The sequence below is a fragment of the Sycon ciliatum genome, chromosome 3 (genome assembly GCF_964019385.1).
Source record: "Sycon ciliatum chromosome 3, ocSycCili1.1, whole genome shotgun sequence".
NCBI classification, from domain to species: domain Eukaryota; kingdom Metazoa; phylum Porifera; class Calcarea; order Leucosolenida; family Sycettidae; genus Sycon; species Sycon ciliatum.
The window spans coordinates 26,460,143-26,475,313 of NC_088645.1; the positions used below are offsets into that span (position 1 = coordinate 26,460,143).

Consider the following 15,171-nt stretch of genomic DNA (forward strand, 5'->3'; position numbering starts at 1 on the left):
AGAATCATGGCTAGGAGAGCATACTAAAAATCTGTTGGCGATGAACCGTATTTCTGCCACCTATATTTTATGTGTCTACGCAGACTACACATCATGTCTAACTTAAAAGGTATATCGTGTTTGTCTCTTTCTTATCATTGGGCTCATGCAGGGAATAGGGCAAAATAATTTAGACAGCACTTATTGTTTGGCTGCACTAAACGTGGAAGCTTGCGCTTCCTGCTGACTGGCTTGACACTTGCATGACTTACGGCTGCTATTCAGAGCACATGAACAGCCTGTCGCACCTTGCAAACTTGCAAGAAAGCCCTCCCTCTTTAATATAGAGGGAATTGACCAATCATCGGCTTGGCTTGTGTAGGCCGTTTAACGTTCTGCTCCGAGAGGACTGAATTATGTAGTGTTTTCCAAGTCCAATTATCACTAAGGATATGTGTAACAGGTAGCCGAGTGGTAGGCGCGGTGAAATCAACAAGAATTAGTTTTATTGTAGAAGAGAAAAGGACATATGGATACGAGTTAAGAGTAACTCTCCATCACTGTAACATGATACTTTATACAGTCAGAAAGTGCAATAACAATCGACATTCTTTGTTCCGTTGGGACTGTAGCTTTTGCTCGTTTTCGTTGCGCTTGCCTTCCCCTCTTTGGTCTTTCCATAACCTTGAACCTTCCAAGTTGGAAGGCTGTCGGTTAGCGCTACGGAGATGTGTTGAAGCTAGGTGTCAGGACGTCGAATGTTTCAGTACTCTGTCAGTTTTGTGCCTAGTTATTGCACTTTCTGACTGTATAAAGTATCATGTTACAGTGATGGAGAGTTACTCTTAACTCGTATCCATATGTCCTTTTCTCTTCTACATTTATTTATGGCTCAACATCCGAGTTTCATATTAGTTTTATTCTACTTCTTTCAGGTACACACCTGAGATATAATTATTAGTGAAAGAAGAAGCGGCAAAATAAATAACTTTCTCTCCGGTGCTCACCTAGAGGTTGATTTCTTCTTCTTCGAGTTAGCTTTCGTTGCTATCTAATCTTATCTTCCTCAAAACAGAAATGCGCAGCCGCTTTAATGCAGCAGACGCCGTACGCTTACATACAGAGATACACTAAATATACATCAGGCAAAGCTCCGTATTAGTTCCGTACTACTTCCGTATTGGTCGGGCAGGGATACTACATATGTTGGGTTCCAACAGGAGGAAGTCATACTCTCCAAGCACAATAATGGACAACGAAAACTGGTAGGTGGAACATTTATTACAGGGGACGAAGAGACAGAGACCAAGACAAACGGAACGACGTCATTGTGTAAGAGAGAAAGAAGAGGTAGAGAGCAAGTGTGAACGGCAACATAAAGGGCCTGGGTAGCTATGGCAATTATGGGCGCGCAAGTAGCTTCCCAGGCCAACGGAACAAAAGGAGGCAAAAACGTATGAGAGTGCATGCAGGCCAACTTGGATATGGTTGTAGACGTACGGGAGGAGGAACCTTACAGATATCTTGCACATTTGCTCCATGCATTTATTCGGCATCAGGAAATCAGGGTATACTGTTGTTGCGCGAATGTACGAATCCAGTGTGCAAAGCGTAAAAACTCAACTGACGCTTTTTCTTGCTCCTTTTCAATTAAATTTGTTCACAGAAGTAATAGTGCAAAAATTCTGAAACAAAATATGTAATAATTTATTTTGAAACAACATTAGATTTCAGCTTGATAATTGCTATCAGTGTTCTGACAAAGTTATTATGTGTTTTCCAAGGTCCACATGTTGCTGTGCTCTAGGTTTTGAGTGAAGTGTTTGTATCTGTGCGTGTCGTTGTGGGTATAATCAATGTGCGTGGTGGCGATACTGGCTATGTGAAGTCAATCCTACGAATCCAACGACTACCGTGGGCAAGTTGTATTTCGTTTACTGCTTTACTCTGCATATGAAGTAAATGCACCAAGCACTGAGTATTTGAATACACAGCATGGTCGCGTTCATGCATGGAATGGTTTCCAGTGAGTTTGATATTTATCTCGAAATTCTCTCAGATGGGGCACAATACTAAAAATGCATAGATTTGCCTGTGGGCCGTGGCATGCAAACGCAACAGTCAATTCATTAGCACTGAAAAGAACGTGGGGAGACTGCAAGCAGCAGTTTGCAAAGCAACTAATGGAATAGACATGACCATGCCATCAATGACAACACCTTTCTGCAAGATATACTAGAGTGCTAAGGTGCACGTGGCTTTCGTTGGAATTCTCATTGGGTACCTGTCTGAATATCCCTGTCAGCGTAATTACTTGGTATCGCACTATCTGACTGTATAATATCTCATTGCTTTGGCAGGCTGTTAGTCATAACCCGAAAGTATTCGTCCTTTCTCAATTGGCTCAACATCCGAGTGGTTCTGAAGCCATAGTATGCTTTCCTTGTCCAGGATCATTACGGACATATCTTGGCGAAATGGTGTCGTGTGGGGAAACAACTTCTGTATTTAAACATTTGGTCCAATCTAATATTATAGGAAGTGCCAAACCCCTTGTTGTCGCACTAGCTGACTGGATAGTTTCTCGTTACTTTGATGCACTCTTAGTCATAACTCCTAACTTAGTGGTCCTTTCTTCTTTGTTAATTAATATTATTGCCTCAACAACATCCGAGTGTTTTTTGCCAAAAACAACTAGACTCATTAGACAGGACGATTGCGCTAGTGCTCCATATGTTGTTGTTGCAATCAACTAGAAACCCTTCTTGACGACGTATTGCTCAATCCTGCTGTCTGGGGCTGCATCCATGGGGTACTTTATTGAGGCGGGATGGGCTAGGCTTCGTTGAAGAAACATCTGTGTTAGCTGTGGGGCGACATAGGCCTAGTGGCGGGGTTTGGAGAAAGCTGCGCGCTTCTGGGTGACGAATGCTGCAGTATCATCTAGCGCTGTCGTGAAACTTTGTTGCCCGTGGCTTTCGGCTCCATTTACCCTGCAACTGATGTTTCTTTTTCATTTCTCCTATTCTTAAAAAGATACCTATAACATGGGATTCGAACGCGCACTATAGCCTTACATGTGTAATGGTAGCCGAGTGGTAGGCGCGGTGAAATCAACAAGAATTAGTTTTATTCTACTTCTCTCAGGTACACACCTGAGATATAATTATTAGTGAAAGAAGAAGCGGAAAATAAATAACTTTCTCCCCGGTGCTCACCTAGAGGTTGACTACTTCTTCTTCGAGTTAGCTTTCGTTGCTACCTAATCTAATCTAATTAAAACCGAAATGCGCAGCCGCTTTTATGCAGCAGACTCCGTACGCTTACATACGGAGATACACTAAATATACATCAGGCAAAGCTCCGTATTAGTTCCGTGCTGCTTCCGTATTGGTCGGGCAGGGATACTACACCCTCCCTTCCTACAGATAATCACGCCCTCGTGATTTTCAAAAAATTAGTGAAGAGTTACGAACACAGCGTCAAGCGGAAGATGGCAAATTATACCGGAAATGATAACGTTTAGAGTAGACAGACGAAATGAACTGATAACAAATCATAAAGTAGAAGCACACCAGGTTCACACGATCTCACGGAGTCAAAAGAGAAAGAATGGTCCTCCAAACAGGACGTGAAAGACAGCCAAATTTCTGCACATCGCGGGCTCAAACTGCCAGGAAATTCACAATTTCAAAAAAAATGCACTGCATCGTGGGAACTTACTCCGGTACACACCTGGAGTGTAAAAGGGGATTCTCTCACACTTCTCTCACCAGATTACTTAGGTAAGCCGTGGCTCACCATGATCAGACGCCTACCAAACTAAACTGGATTCACACACTCGCATAAAGGAAGACTGAAGAGAATAGGGAGACTGCAGGAAGTCAGGAAAGAAAATGCCATACCTGGAATCAGCGTAAGTAACCACGGCGGCGGCTGGAGCTACGGCGGAGAGCAAGCCAGGTTTTATCTTCATCTTGGTTGTGCCGGTCACTCAGAGCGGCTAGCTCGGCGTCAAACAAATCAACTCCCTCCTCGTCTTGAATCGTGGTCTTCACATTGTCGATAGCATCGCTTTGCGCGACGTAAAGAATGATGGTCTAGCCAGGAAGAGTGTTGACGAAAATCTGCATCCCACCACGGAGGCGAAGTACCAAGTGAAGAGTGGGCTCCTGCTTCCGACTGCGTGCCGGCGAAAATCAAACGCTGCTGGTCTTGGGGAATACCCCCTCGTCTTGGGCAGAGGCCTGCCTGTTGTCGTCCTCATTAGCTTCGCCATCACCACCGGTAGTATACATGTAGGTAGCGGGTCGCTTGGAATCGCCATCGTAGTCTCCAGTGGATACCATGCGGAGGGAAGGGTGATCCACGCTAGCACCCTGGCTGTGCTGCAAGCTAATAAGCAGGGCCAAGCCAGGGTGCTAGCGTGGATCACCCTTCCCTCCGCATGGTATCCACTTGAGACTCTGATGGCGATTCCAAGCGACCCGTTTTATTTATTTTCCAGTCTCTCCGGAGGCGTGGGTTCGAATCCCACCGCTGCCACCAATGTAATGGTAGCCGAGTGGTAGGCGCGGTGAAATCAACAAGAATTAGTTTTATTCTACTTCTCTCAGGTACACACCTGAGATATAATTATTAGTGAAAGAAGAAGCGGCAAAATAAATAACTTTCTCTCCGGTGCTCACCTAGAGGTTGACTACTTCTTCTTCGAGTTAGCTTTCGTTGCTATCTAATCTAATCTAATTAAAACCGAAATACGCAGCCGCTTTTATGCAGCAGACTCCGTACGCTTACATACGGAGATACACTAAATATACATCAGGCAAAACTCCGTATTAGTTCCGTACTGCTTCCGTATTGGTCGGGCAGGGATACTACACATGCATTCCCTCGATACACTTTGCATTATAGCAATAAAAACTGCTTCATGGCAGTTTTCTAAAAAAAGTTATTGTGTTCTAGTCCATGGACCGTACCCCGTCTAAAAAGTAAGATAATAACGAAATGTGCTAGCCGAAAATTAAAATTTCACACAATACCTCACAATAATCACAACACTTGAAATGCTGCTTTCAACACTAAACTTGTACTGCACCAACAATTGGCAACATGCAGTCATGCATGCATAGGAGAGAGGATCACGAGGGGAAACGGTCTTCTACATGTAGCTTTTCATTCTGTGTGTGATTATTGTGAGGTTTTGTGTGAAATTTTAATTTTCGGCTATCACATTTCGTTAATTTCTTACTTTTTAGACGAGGTCCGGCCCATGGACTAGAACACAATAACTTTTTTAGAAAACTGCAACAAAGCAGTTTTTAAATGTGGAAGAGAAAAGGACATATGGATACGAGTTAAGAGTAACTCTCCATCACTGTAACATGATCCTATATACAGTCAGAAAGTGCAATAACTAGGCACAAAACTGACAGAGTACTGAAACACATTTATTTATTTATGGCTCAACATCCGAGTTTCAAAAAGCAGTTTTTATTGTTATAAATTTTTTTTTTCTGTCACCAATCAATGGAATGCCCTATATCAATATGTAAATGATGGCCTTCACATCATATCAATACCGTATTATACGCATTGATGTGCAAGCCTTTTCTTGCAGAAAACGGCACTAGCATATTCTTCTGCGGGGAAACATGTGAGTAGTGGTGGACCGTGGTGATACTTTTGTATTATACGGAGGTCATTCTGTGCATATTGCTGTAGCAGAATTTCATGACTCTGTCATAAAATTGTCTTGCCTTTCAGATATTTCAGATTTTCCCACCCTCGATCAGATTTATTTGAGAAATGTAACCAGGTGCGTGTCGCAGATGTTTTTGTTGATTCGGTGTTTATAATGGTATATAATCATGGGTTATCGTGATACGGTCATCCTGCATCATATTGCACTGAAATCGTAATCCTGTTGATGTCGATACAACTTTTGGAAGTAGTTTAATGACTTCAAACTGTTAGGATGCGTTTACACGACAACGCACGGCCAGTTTTCCGTTTTCAGTCTCGCATTTCTTTTTTCGTTTTCGTACGTTTACACGATCAAAGCCGATCCGAGGTGGTCTCCTTTTGTATCGTTTTCAAGCGTCTACACAAGAGCAAAGGATCCGCCAAAGTTCGTCATGTGCCAAGTGTTGCCGTGGAAGCACCAATCACACTCAAGTAATGGTTGAAACCAGGCACACGGCAACACACGTCACATGACGAAAATTGTTAAAACAATTTTTTGGGATTGTCGGATCCGTGTAAACGTCCGAAAACGAAACAAACGTGACGGAAAACGAGGCCAGCACACCATTTCGACTGTTTACACACCCAAATTTATCCGGCAGAACATTTCCGTTTTCAAATTCTTCCATCTTGGCCAGCGTTTTGGTTTTCTTCCGTTTTGGTGTACAACTTTTACGTTTTGCTCCACGTACCGTGCAACAGAACCATGGATCCGAAAGGATTTCGTTGCGTTTTCGCCCCTAGCGTTGTCGTGTAAACACAGACTTAGGGCCTATCCACACTATGTAATAAAAACGGCGTGCCGTTTCAGTGTACACGCGATGCTCTGTCCACACTAGCACTGCACCCTGTCACCAGTGTAACTACGTCGTGTACCTGTTCAATATTTTCTCTAGATGCCGCGATTGCACAATGTTTGTAGCGCGTACTAGTAGACCAGGAAAGGACTCCCTGGCGTGGTCTAGACCTACCCAGCTAGCTATAAAACAAGTGGCGGCCCAGCGATGGCAGCACTGACGCCGAGCTCAAGAAATATCACCCTGAACTCTGTTCCAGGTGCGGAAATTTGGCCACTTTGTGACTCTCGCGGCAGCGCAGCGCCAAGGTCGAGGCCGGCTGTAGCATCGCTTGACGAACCAGTGTTGGTGGCCGCCATGTACTTCCAGTAAAAGTCCCTGGTATTAGCCTTCATGTTGTCAATTTTGGTCACAAGAGGGTTCTGTTTCCTCTCCAAACAATTCTTTCAAATCAGTACTAGATCAAATTTTCAATGAATTCTCCGAGTCTCGCTACTACACCTTCCTCTTCATCAGACCCCCTGGATTTCTCTGCATGTCCAGCCATGACTGTATCAATGTCGCGTCCGAGTGGTCACTGAAACGGACGTGTGGCAACTCCAAAGCGAAAACAAGCGGCAGCTGGAAACAGCAAGAAAAAACCGCGATCCGCAAACTCCATCGACTCCCACACAGCAAACACTGCGAAAACTGCACGTAGATGAGAAACGTGCTTTGTACAGGGGTCCGCGACTCACGTTCCGCGTGAATCCCACATTCCCCGTTTTCGGCCATTTTTCGCCGCTCACCTTGGCAACAAGCATGTTTACGGCGTATTTACTTGGTTTTCTACCTAGTCTGGACAGGCCCTTAGTCCACGATTTTCTAAAACAATACAGCAAAGGAGGAACAATAAACATGTATTAAAATGTAAACAAATACATTGCTGAGTCCGACACCTCGTTCCAACAACTACACTGATCCCGAGGATAACAGGGGCAAGGCTATGGTTGGAGGCACTGAGAGATAAACAAGGCACTCCATAATAATAAAATCTTACACATCTTTTGGTGAGTTTGAATGATATCCAGTCGAACCTCTTTAGCACGAACACCAAGGGACCGATGGTATTTATTCTGTGAGTTTGTCTTAAACAAACGGCGAGGAGACAACAATTTTGATAACCGCAATCAGTAATACAAGCTGGATCGACATTTGTGTACACTGTATTCATGTATTTTACAACTGTGGAGACAATGAGTGCCCTTTAGTACAACGAAGATTCCTGATGAGTGTTGTACGAAAACTTGTTTGAATCCCTTTCTTTCTCTACACAATTTCTTCACATTTTTCATCGTTTTATTGCACATTGTCTCCACAGTTTTACAATACATGAATACAGTGTACACAAATGTCGATCCAGCTTGTATTACTGATTGTAGTTTGTCTTAACCTATTTTATAACCAGTGAATACAATTATTTCTCCAATTCTGTGGTTGGTTTTCCAACTCATTGGGTTGTAGTTTCCATCATGAGTTTGATTCCATCGTGAGTTTGATTCCATCGTGAGTTTTGATTCTATTGGCTATTTTTCGTTCCATTTTTGAGCTCACATAATAATAATAATAATATTAACTGGTTTGAGGGAAAGAGACAAACGGGAAAAGTCTGAAGAAAAAATTGACTGTCACCACCAGGACTCGAACCAGGGACCCTCGCTTGTAGCCAGCGATGCTCTAACCACTGAGCTATGGTGAAGTCGTCATCCCAGCAGAGGCCGTAATAATAATAATTATTATAATTATCGCCTTCTTAGTATTTGACCCCACTAATTTCCCTGATACCTAAGCGGTATATTTATATATATCGCGTATTTGACTGCTTAGTCAAATACACGATATATGTGACTACGAGGTGAATTGCTATTTCTGGACATTGGACATTTCTGGACATTTCGAGTAAAATAATTTTTCGTCGCGTGTAGAGTCAAGTCAGTCAGGTTGATGAAGTTTTTTCTTGTTGTAGTTGACAGCTGGGCTGTTGTAGTTTCTCCTCGTGTCGGTGCCTTGTTGATAGCCTTTTCGTGGGAGGCATTTCAACGAGTTTTGTGGTACTATGTCGCATGAGAATTTTGAATTTTGAGTAAAATAAGAAGTAATGGATGAATCGTTGGCTTCCCCATGTGCACTCCACTTCAGACGCTGTATAGTCTTGGACCTGTTGGCTGGAAGTGTGAAGAGGCCAACTGCAGTCCACCAATAGAAAAAATAACAAAAATGGTGCAGTATAGGATGCCTATTGACGCTATTTTACTTTCATGTCCAGAATTCCATACACTGGAATTTAGGCCAAAAAATTGGCCTGTCGAAAACATCCTGCTATAAAGTCTCTGGGCAGCATGAGCAATTGTCACATATTTGGAAAGATGAAGGATTAGGCCATACAATAGATACAAATAGATATGAAAAATGTAAAACACACAGCCAGTGGGCCTCTATTTTATTTTCATGTCCAGAAATTGCTATTCACCTCGTACTTATATTTGACTCCTTAGAATTTCTTGGACTTAGAAATTTTCTCTCCAACTTAGAAAAAGAAATTTTTGAAGAAAGCAGAAATACACAAGATGGGATTTGAACCCACAACCATGTGAATCTCAGTTACTCTTCCTTACCACCCAGCCACTGTGCTACCGATGCTGAACCTAGTTTAACAATGACCTTGATCCTGCAATGCCGTACAATGCGGTAAAGGCTATAGTATAATACTAGAATTACAAGGGTATGTCGTATATGAAGAGAAACTATTGCGTGGAGAACACGATAAATAGATTATAGACCTCATAGTTGGTCTATACAGGATATAAAGACCTCGTAAAAGAACTCGGGGGTACTCGGTCTTTTACTCGGTCTATATATCCTGTATAGACCTCCTAACAGGTCTATAATCTATACTACTAATAATAATAATACTATGTCCATCAATAGCAACAATTTCGAAAAACTTTTACCGCAGCACAGTACCTCTCCACGTCAGCGGTACGGACGACTCTCCAGCTGGCACGGTGCATGACCGCGAATCACCTGAGAGACCAGCCGGCGTCGGTGCGTCCGCTGCTCGACCGGACGCCTCGACCATCCAGCTATGGTATGCCGATGACGCGGGAGCCGCTGGCCTGCTGCAGCGCCTTCGCACCTGGTGGGACCAGATCTGTCAACTTGGCCCAGCATTCGGCTACTATCCAAACGCTGCCAAGACTTGGCTGGTTGTCAAGCCCGAGCATCTTGATTCTGCCAACGCTGCATTCGCCGACACTGATGTCCACATCACCACTGAGGGCTGCCCCTACCTGGGTGCTCCTCTGGGCTCGGAAGCCTTCAAGACAACATTTTGCAATGTTCGAGTAGAGGCTTGGGCATCTGAGATGCGTGAGCTGGCGAACGTGGCCGAGGCCGAGCCCCAAGCCGTGTAAGCCGCACTGGTCTTTGGGTACCGTCACCGCTGGACATTCCTGATGCGCGTGTCGAGCTGTGCACCAGACGTCTTCGAGCCTCTCGAGTCCTCTCTTCGCTCCGTCTTGTTGCCAGCTCTATTGGGTGTGCCAGTCATCCCTACCCCTCTACGCAGCCTCCTTGCTCTGCCTGTGCGTCATGGTGGCCTTGCAGTGCTCAATCCAGTTGGGGCTGCCCCGCAACAGCGGACAGCATCTCTGTCCATCACGAGCAGTCTCCAGCAACTTATCGCGGACCAGTCCTCCGTCTACAACGTAGACCCAGCAACCATTTGCGCTGCCAAGGCTGCTGCCAAGCAAGCCCAGTCTGTGACTAAAAAAGAAAAGTCTGAAGAAAAAATTGACTGTCACCACCAGGACTCGAACCAGGGACCCTCGCTTGTAGCCAGGGATGCTCTAACAACTGAGCTATGGTGCTATGGTGTTATTATTATTATTATTATTATTATTATTACTTGCATGTACGCGTTGGAGTCAACCATGCAAGCATGATCCACAACTTCGCTTATGCTGAACATGGTAAACAGGACTATGACGGGAAAAAATGAGCTAGAACGATGATAATAATAATTATGATACTTATATCATAATATATACAATGTAGCTCATGGGTATTGAAGATATGTTATTTGTGAATATGTCTATAATTATGAATAATGCAGCCTGAGTGATAATAATAGTGCTATTCCCTGAGTTTGACTGTTTCAGGATCTGTGGGAATATCACATGCACAATGCACAGACCCTCATGCATAGATCTCCAATACACATACAAATAGATTTCTTCTACAGCGAAAGATTCTAAGCCACACCAGCTCATTGACTCGTCTCGTATGAAACAAATGAGTCACTAGAGAGGTTCTGAAAAACGAAAATGCGTACAAACTCCCTGCTCAATACACAGTGTTTTAGTCGGGGATCCAAGACAAAAAAAGTGCTTAAATCTGAAAGTGGTCTGCCACTAGAATCCGAGTAAAATCGAACTGTACAGGTGGAAAGAGTACCTGTTGTGGAGTCGAATGGTAGTTGTTGGCCCGTCTAGATCGGGGAAGGAGCTCCGCGAGAGGCAATTTTCGTTCAGCTTCGTCGGTCACTTGAACTGCTCACCTTTCGTCTCGGGCCGATTCTGAGTTTCGTAGAGTACGCACATGACAACTAAATGCAGTCAAATTTGAAAACTCAAAGCGAGTGTCTGATCTGGTCGGCGACTTCACTTGTTGTTGATCATATTCTTGGTCAAGAAGTTTACTCTCGCTCTTGTAGAAGTAAAGCACAGGGACTTCATAAGCCTAGCCTAGATATCGTTTGGTCCTTCCACTACCCACTCGCATTGGCAGCCAACAAACTACCCGTCGTGTCGTGTAGTTTGATGCCGCTTCGTGAGTGATCTCAAATGTTTTCTTGATTGGAATTTCGTTGATACGATCGATACGAGGGACACCTATCATTCTGCGAAGGTAAGCTTGGACCCTTTCCCTGCTTCTCTCTCAGGCACACACACCTTCAATAGCACTCGATTAAATTAGAGTTAGAGTAGAAATGATATAAACGCATTGTAGTCACTACTCAATCGAAAATGAAATAAATAAATACTACAACTGTAGTAAGGAAGACATGTCCAGTGCTGTCCAATTTATGGACAATATGCCCAGTTTAATATGTACATTGGAACAAAAAGTAGGATGATAGCGTCATCGCTTTAGAAGCCAAGCTATGTACAAGCAGTTTATATACAATGTTTGAACAGGTTAGGTGTGTTGACAGCCATAGCCATAATTCACAAACACAATGGGTGGCTTGGACCAGGGGAAAACGGTGCAGTTGCCAGTGTCTACAGCGAGTCGTCCAACTCTTGATCTGGATCCTCATCAGGATCTGAGCTGGAGTCAGACTCTTCAAAGTCGTCAGCACCAGTACTTTTCTCGCTCTCACTGTTTTGGTCGCCTTGACATGCAGTTGTTCCCACATCTGCGGCACCGGAGCTGTCGTTCTGTTCGAGTACGGCCCCAAACGGATTGGCGCATGAGCAGCACGAGCAGATGTCCGTGCAAGCCAAGGACGCCTTCTTCCACGAACAGTGCTGACGTTCGCAGTGCCTCGTCTTGCAGGTGCATCTTCACCCGCCATATCATCTCCAGCATATTCGTCGGCGCACAGCTGGGCTGCCTCAGCCTTGGCTACTGCTGCACGAACTACTTGTAGCAGTTGTGATTCTGTCAAGGAGCTGCTTACAACGCTCTCGGATGACAATGGACCAGGACGGACTAAGTTGATGCGTTTTCCAAAATGCTCAAACAGGCGCTTCTTCAGCAGCCATTGTCTGTATTGACTTGCAGCTCCGAGCTCCGCCAGCTTGGCGCTGTACTTGGACGTCAGGCTGTCCATACGCATCGCTCGTATTTCTGTCTCACTGAAGAGCTCCTTCTCCATGCATACAGCCGGCCGCTCAAAGGCTCTATCGTACACATTGTCGTCTGCAACTGCCGTCGTCTTCCTTGCCTCCAGTGCTGCCACCGTACTAGAATGAGTGTAGTTACGGTAGCAGCAGAAATGGTAGCATATGTCCGATGCTACAAAATCGGGACTGCCCTCCTGGAGGGTAAGTAAAATCCGCTGGCCTGCTTCATCTCCACGTGCATTTGCCGCACGGTTCAGGCTTTCGCCAGCACGGATTTCTGAACAGAGGGCAAGCGGTTCAGCTTTCCGGTTCTTTTTTGTTTGTTTTTTGTTGACATATTATACACAGAGTGATGTCGATGGTTGTCACTTTGCTTTGTGTCATAACACGCTTCTTGGGAGGTTCATCCTCACAGGCATCTGCGTCACCCACCTCCTCTGCGTCAACATTGCTGGCAAGGCCACCATTTTCCTCTCCCTCAAAACGACTCAGAGTCTTCTTGTGGGTGTAGGCTGCATAGCAGCGCCTATGGTACCAGCCACGCGGGGTGCTCTCATCCGTGCTACACTGCTCCTGGCAGAGAAAGGCCCATGTGCCGTCCTGGCGAATTTTGGCAGCAGATACCACTCGAGACCAGCTGGTGTTCGTGAAATTTACTTTCTCCTCCTTTTCGCTTCCTTCGATCTTCACACAGTGGCACAAACATGAGCTCCACGAAATTTCCGAAACCTGAGTACTGGCTGAAGCAACTAAATGCCCAACACTACCTGGACTTTGTGCACAGGAGGCACAATTCTCGTCTTCCTCCATGCTTACTCGCGTGGGAATGAAATTGAAAGACCTCGTGCTTCCTCAAATAAGTTCCCCGGCCATCGTCGTCATTTTCTACGGCGTCGTAATTTTCTAAAATTTTCAAATGTTTGTCGTGGGTGCGCAATGTGTACATGCTCAAGCCATGCGCGTACGGACGCACGGCGAAAATAAATTTGCGACCTCCTTGAGAACGCTTGAGAAGGCTAGCGAAATCGTCGACGAAAACCCTCTCGCCGCTCGTCTCCTTCCCGGATTCAGAAGGGCCAACAAACAAAATTGACCTTCTATAACTATCACCTATCAGCCCTGAAAGCGGCAAATACTCGGAGTAAAGTGGCAAACCCCATTTTATTTTTGAGCTTCGGATCCTGTAGCATTTCGGGAAATTCACCCCTCGTCAGTTGTGCTTGAGTAGGCTGAAGAAGATTGTGCCTAAAGAGCACCACGTTAAGTGGTGCTCTTCAGAAATATATAGTGCTCTCTAGGCACAAACATCACCAGAGATACAAACTTACAGAGACGCTCCGTTTCCAGCGCGACAAACACCTCGTAAACACCAGATAGCAGCGTGAGTCAGTGTCGCTCCTGGACGGTGAGACAGACGTCGAGGCCCCTCGGTCATTCGCAACGCTGTCACCTCCAAACCAACTAGTCGCAAGCCCGCGCTGGGTACAACAGTACGAAGTAGTGGTTGCGACTTCGGCGATGATTTGTAAGAAAGGGTTTGCTCCCCACACCGGAGCTCGAGCTATTCCGACGACTTTACTTGACACTTGACTGACTCACGACTGCCATCCAGAGCACAGGAGAAGTCCATCGAACCTTCGACTCGGCAAACCTGCAAGAAAGCACCACGCCCTGCTCTATACACAGTGTTTCGGGGAATTCCCCCCTCATCAGTTGAGCTTGAGTAGGCTGAGGAAGATTGTGCCTGAAGAGCACCACTTTTATAGTGCTCTCCATGCACAAACATCACCAGGGAAACAAACTTACAGAGACGCTCCGTTTCCAGCGCGACAAACACCTCGTAAACATCAGATAGCAGCGTGAGTCAGTGTTGCTCCTGGACGGTGAGACAGACGTCGAGGATCCTCGGTCATTCGCAACGCTGTCACCTCCAAACCAACTAGTCGCAAGCCCGCGCTGGGCACAACAGTACGAAGTAGTGGTTGCGACTTCGGCGATGATTTGTAAGAAAGGGTTTGCTTCCCACACCGGAGCTCACGCTATTCCGCCGATTTTACTTGACACTTGACTGACTCACGACTGCCATCCAGAGCACACGAGAAGTCCATCGAACCTTCGATTCGGTAAACCTGCAAGAATGCACCACTCCCTGCTTAATACACAGTGTTTCGGGGAATTCACCCCTCATCAGTTGAGCTTGAGTAGGCTGAGGAAGATTGTGCCTGAAGAGCACCACTTATATTATTTAAAAATTCGACGAGGAGACAATAATTTTAATATGTCCACATGTCGTTTCAGCTCGTCCTACTTATTGCCATACTTATATTATTATTATTATTATTATTATTATTATTACGAAGTAGTGGTTGCGACTTCGGCGATGATTTTGTAAGAAAGGTTTGCTCCCCACACCGGAGCTCGCGCTATTCCGCCGACTTCACTACTTCGTACTGTTGTGCCCAGCGCGGGCTGGCGACTAGTTGGTTTGGAGGTGACAGCGTTGCGAATGACCGAGGGTCCTCGACGTCTGTCTCACCGTCCAGGAGCGACACTGACTCACGCTGCTATCTGGTGTTCACGAGGTGTTTGTCGCGCTGGAAGCGGAGCGTCTCTGTAAGTTTGTATCCCTGGTGATGTTTGTGCCTGGAGAGCACTATATAAGTGGTGCTCTTCAGGCACAATCTTCCTCAGCCTACTCAAGCTCAACTGATGAGGGGTGAATTCCCCGAAACACTGTGTATTGAGCAGGGAGTGGTGCTTTC

At 45.3% G+C, this 15,171-nt stretch overlaps 1 protein-coding gene across 1 annotated transcript in view; it reads left to right on the forward strand.

The window, feature by feature from the left end:
• Nucleotides 1-15,171, forward strand: part of LOC135811919 (mucin-3A-like) — a 75,405-nt gene that overhangs the window by 40,968 nt on the left and 19,266 nt on the right. The gene's annotated exons all lie outside the window — the stretch shown is intronic.